Source organism: Sander lucioperca, chromosome 1, assembly GCF_008315115.2.
Source record: "Sander lucioperca isolate FBNREF2018 chromosome 1, SLUC_FBN_1.2, whole genome shotgun sequence".
NCBI lineage: Eukaryota > Metazoa > Chordata > Actinopteri > Perciformes > Percidae > Sander > Sander lucioperca.
Genome location: NC_050173.1, coordinates 45,368,916 through 45,375,168, shown reverse-complemented (window position 1 = coordinate 45,375,168; position 6,253 = coordinate 45,368,916).

The following is a 6,253-nucleotide window of genomic DNA, read 5'->3' as shown; positions in this document are numbered from 1 at the left end:
GCTTCTCTCCTATTGGCCGTGCTGGCAAGCAACGTGTTACATAGCAGCCATGTCGGGGAGAGCTGGTAAAATGGAGTGCAAGGCATGGGACGTTTATTCATATAGCACATCTCAGACACAAAGGCAATTCAAAGTGCTTTACATACAGCCTAAAAGCGGCATATGAGGCAGCAGTTACGATGTTGAAAATGTCATCAGCTGATAATCAAATCAGGCCTGTAGCCAGACTAATGGAAAGTGTTTTTTTTGCAGTTTTTCCCACATTTTGTATTTAATTGTGAGGTTTAAATACTCCATTTCGGTGACTTTGTATGCACTTATTTGCTGTATTAGCATGTCTGCCAGTATCTTAACGAGCACCCTTTTGATGCATCGAAAATATTTACTACAATGTTGTCAAATTGCTTACCAAGATCATGTACCACCATTTTCAGTCCAAACACACACAAACACACACACACACACACACACACACACACACACACACACACACACACACACTGTTTCACTATCTTTGTGGGGACCCATCATTGACATAATGCATTCCCTAGCCCCTTACCCTAACCTCTTAACCATCAGAACTAAATGCCTAACCTTAACCCTTACCCTCACCCTAACCATAACCTAATTCTAACCCTAATCCTAAAACCAAGTCTTAACCCTCAAACAGACCTTTAACCTTGTGGGGTCCAGCATTTTGGGCCCCACAAGGCTGTGCAGACCCCACAAGTATACTGTATGGGAATACAGTATACTTGTGGGGTCTGCACAGCCTTGCGGTTTTTGGACCCCACGAATATAGTAAAACAAGCACACACACACACACACACACACACACACACACACACACACACACACACACATTTAAAAACACACTTGTTTATTACAACAACAAAAAACTAGTTCACACAAAAAGAACTTAAACTATGGACCTTTGGGTGGGGGGGTCTTTAGAACCCCCCCCCCCCCGGTCTATGCGTACCAGCACAAGTGTATTTATGTGTATGTAAATAGTTTGCATGACTTTCATATTCCTAATAATACGTCTCCAGAGAGAGAGAGCGACGGAGAGAAGGAAGGTAAATAAAGTGAAAGGAAACCAAGAAAATGAGACAGATGAGAAATGACGCGAGGGGGAGGAGATTTGAAGAAGGAGAGAGAGAGAGAGAGAGAGAGAGAGAGAGAGAGAGAGAGAGAGAGAGAGAGAGAGGAGGCATCGGGAAACAACAGGATAGGAAAGATAAAATATTGGGGGGGAAGAAGACAATGAGAAGAATGTGAGGAGATAGAGAGTCAGAGTGAATCATGCCCATGCCAAATTGATGATATAACATGTTAGTCCCATGTGATGGTTCTAATGACGCATTGAGTTGAGTCACAGATCCTGCTCTTACTAAAAGTGCGATATGCGTAGTGTAGTACATATCTGTGAGAGGAGTATTCAGTTACAATCCAGTTCTTGCAGGTTTCAGTTCATCTGAAAGCTCAAAGTTTACAGTCCTTGTTGCCCACACTCTCTGTCAACCATTTCATCTAATGTTGTATTTCTCTCCTTAATGGAGTAAACACAGATTGATTGCAGCGTGAAAGTGTGTTTACTCAGCTGTTTAATACGTTTGCTTTGAATGTCAAGAATAAAATATCTGTGTACGTGTTGGTGGAAGTCGCTCCTTCTGTGAAGGACGCCTTTTGTTTGTTTGAAAAATCATAAGCTTAATTCATTGTTACAGCCATTTAGGGGAGTAAATTAAAGTCTTGAATGGAAACAATACAAAAGTAAATCCACTTTGAATGGAAAATTACAAGTTCACAAATTCTTGTACCATCACTATAGTTAGGGAGGAGTTTGGCAGCAAGACACAAGTTGTGTTTTGTGGTTTATTTGTAGTCTGGATTAATGGCAGTACATTTCCAGGATAAAACCTGACATCCACATTAGATGTCAGGCTTTTCCCTTCCACTTCCTCTTTCTATGTATTGCCATTCTCAAAATCCCTTTGCTACAGAAAACAACATCCTTCGAGCTAGCAAGCTACACGCTGAAAATGGCAAGTTTTGAAGAAAATTTGGATCGTGCAAGCGAGGGCGATCCCATCCGTGAAAACAACACGTATATGGACACCCACCATAAGATGACAAAGTGTTAAGAAAGACAATGGTAGCGAGTAGTATGAAAGACCGAAAATCCGCGTTAGAAGGTTGGTTGGGGTGGTGGATAGGTCAAACAACACAGGACTTTCACCCAGGAGACCGGGGTAATTGTCCCGTTCTTGTCCCGCGTGTCATTGAAACGTACATTTTGTAACCCCACCCACAATCTTTTCCTAAACCTAACTGTCCCGTTCTTGTGCCGCAAGTCAGTTAAACATACGTCCCGACCCAGAGCACCAAAAAGTGACGGCAAGAGTCCCGTCCAAGCACGTCTAAAAATGACGCTAAAGGAGACTTTTTGCATCAGTAACAAACGCCAAAGGCACCTGACCAAGCGTCGCTTTTTGACGCGTTGGGAGTGAGAATGTGTTGGGGGTGACATACAACACACATTCTTGCTGACTGCAGAAGGTGGTATTAAAGCAATGTAAAAGGCACCGATGTGCCAGGAAAGAGGAGACCATTATTTTGTTAAAACTATGCAGGTGTCCACCCATTTAACAAAAGGTTTTTAAAAATGATTTATGAGTTAGCTGCTGTAGATGGGCAGCAGGCTACCAAGAAAAAAACAATATGTAAAAAAAAAAAAGAATAAATAGTTCTCCATCATTTTTAATTTAACAGACATCTCGTGAACTTTCAAGGAGATTTTTGCCCGGAGAGCCTGTTAATTTTTTGTCCTTGATTCAGTACATGCTTCAGAACAAAGTACAGTGTGAGGTATCAGTGCCCATCTCCAGAGGGCCATTGTCCTTAATTAGAAGTGTGGTTATCTCATTCGTTCATGCCCTTCATCATTACCAGCTCCTCTGCTTCTCACAGCGGCTGCGGGTCACTTCCAGTTCACTCCATTTAGCTGAAGATGCAGAAAAGAAGTTTGCCCACAGATTCGTTGTGTGGCAGGAAAACCCCAGGTAGCTAATAAGATGTGTTAGCAAACCGCTGTGCACCTGCAGTGAAGTGTTGGCAAACAGCACATAGAATATCTCTGACAGACGCTCACAAATATGACAACATTCCCTGAGAAGATTTTAGGAACACATTCTGTGGCGTTCTGAAAGTAATTAGGACACTGATATTTTTATATTGTTTAATTAAAACAATGACTATGAGGTTTAAGTGCTGACTGCGAAACTAAGTGTCGATAGTCCTCTAAAATACGGGTCTGTTTAAAAAAGGGCACCAATTCCTACTATGTTCTAATGTGGACATAAACACAAGATCAAGAGGGATGAACAATAATTCAATGAATCGATAATGTGGATTAGTACACATACACTTTCATTTTCAAATTAGGACGATCACGTTTTGAAATTCCTCTCTCCTGCTTATGTCCTCTCTCTTTCCTTTTCCTGTCATCCTACTCACCCTCTCCCTCTTCTACATTTTCCTCTCCCTCTAATATTTCACACGGTTTTGTTTCAGATTTTTCTTCTTTCATTTCTCCCTTTCAGGTTATGCATCTGTCCCTATTGAATGTCCTCTGTTCTCCCTTCCTCTTCATCCGCCCATTGTTAACATCTTTTTCTCATCTCTTCTCCTTGACAGTCCCAATTGCTTTTTCTTTATTGTCTTTCTTTTCTTTCCAACTTTCTATCCATCTTGACCTCCCTCTGTTTTCCCATCTCCCTAGTTGACATCTCCTCTTTCCCTCCCTCCATTTTCCCCTCCCTCTCTGTCTCCTCAATGACAGACCATCTGGCCTCAGCCAGGCATTTTTAATGGCTTCATCACGGGCCGCGGGATGTGTCTAAACCGAGAGCAGTGATTGGCTGAGTGGCGCGGCCGCCCCCTAACCCCCAGAATCGAGGCGGTCCCAATCTTAGAGAGGACGTCAACAGTACAGAGCCATTCAACTCAGTACAGCAGTCGGTACAGACTCAGCGGGGAACAAGTGGCTCCACAGATCTCTGCCATGTACGACTCTGCTTCACATCATTTCTGTTTTTAATTCAGGTAAACAGCTCAAATCCACCGAAACAACCTGTTCTCACTCCCAACTCGTAAAATTAAAAAAGACTATTGGCATCCTTTTTGACCCAGTTAGGTTAAGGAAAAGGTTGTGTGTGCTTATAAAAAGATACGTTTCCATGACACGCGGGACAAGAACGGGACAGTTGGGTTTAGGAAAAGAAGAACGGGACAGTTGGGTTTAGGAAACGTAGCACGCGGGACACGATCCCCAGTCTCCTGGGTGAAAGTCCTGTGTTGTTTGACCCTTCCACCCCCCCATCCTACCTCCCTATGCAGATTTTCGGGCTTTTATACTACTCGCTACCGTTGTCACTTAAATCAAAGTAGATATTCTTGATCCAAGCACCAATTTTAAATTTAGCATCTTAATGTCTCCAAGTAGCAATAAAGTCTAAAATGTGTATCAATGAGGGCTTTAGACGGCAGAATAATTCTGTCTGTCTGTCTGTGTAAGATTCCAGAAGCAAATTTGGGTTTGCTCCATTTTCTTCATTAGCTCATCGTGGACAAAAGACGAGGCAAGCTGTTGTTGCATTACACACATACTTTCTCTCTCTCTCTGTTAAACACACACACACACACACACACGCACACACACACACACACACATACACACACACACTTTGTTTATTTAGTACACATGGATACATGGTAACTGATGGGGCTTTGCGCTGCTGTCTGAGTGTGTAAATAGAGCAGAACATAGAGTCTCACATTCACAGATAGGACAGCAAATGAAAGGATTACCAAGAGAATGATTGAGTGAGTGAAGGAATGAACGTTTAGTCGGCATAATTTATACATGTTTGAATGATTGAGAAAGATGATGACTGAACATGTATGACTGAGGTATAACTGTATGAATGGAGGCGTGCTTGGCACTGAATAAACCGCTAAATGAGTCGATTAATTAGTGGATTAATAAAGTAATGTGTCTGTGATTAAGTAAACAAGCTAGAGATTGTATTGCATTAGCTCACTGATGTTTGATTCATGAATTAATTAATTAGTGAATTGAGTGATTGAGATAGGCAATGCATGCCTGAATGAATGTGTTGGTCCATAGATAATTAAAAGTGATGCATGAATAATTAATGCAATTATAAATGAATAAATAAAAAAAATCACACAATAACACAAACATGTTACTGAATGAATGCTGTCATATACAAATGTATAATTAAATAACATAAAATGTGTATTTGGGGAAAAAGAAAATCTGCCAAAGTTAGTACAGTGTCAGTATCACCTGGACATTTGTACCTGGACAATGTAATCTGACCTGCTGTAGCCATGCTGCTGTATGGACTGAGTTCTATTAGCTCTGTTTACTCTGACAAGTCTTTACATTGTTTGATCTTGTAGGCAGTTTATCTGACTGCCATGAAACCGGACAGTCGAGTACAGGAAAGCATTGCTGATAAATGTTTGCTACCATCTCAAGAATCCCAGCTAGAAGATGTAGTACTTTCAGTCCTTAAAGTGCTCATAGTATGCTCATTTTCAGGTTCATAATTGTATTTAGAGGTTGTACCAGAATAGGTTTACATGGTTTAATTTCCAAAAAACATCATATTTGTTTTGTACTGCACATTGCTGCAGTTCCTCTTTTCACCCTGTGTGTTGAGCTCTCTGTTTTAGCTACAGAGTGGAAGAGTGTATTGCTGCAGCGTACTGTCTCATATTTTGAAAAGTCGAAGCTCGGGGACGGCACGGGGAGGGCATGAAACGGGAGGTCTCCAGGCTGCAGCCATACCCGACTCATAGTGAGGCATCACACTTCTGTTCCATCTTTGTTGGGAGTCGCACACGCGCAGTAGCTAGATAAGGACTACTAGCCAGTCAGAAGCAGAGTATGAGGGCGTGCCACGCTAGCAGCTAGGCGAGCATTATAACGTGTGTTCCAAAGTGACCACGTTTGTCTATGAAGTAAAGGCTGGACTACAATAGAGCTGTTTGGAGCAGTTTGTGAACAGTGTTTTCTGTTGGAAATGGTAAGTCCCTTTGGGGTGGACTTTGGGCTTTTTCACTTTGTAAACCTATAACGTGCACAAAAAAGATATATAACACTATAAAGGAAAGGGAAAAAGCCAAACGGCATAATATGAGCACTTTAAAGCCAGTGCCA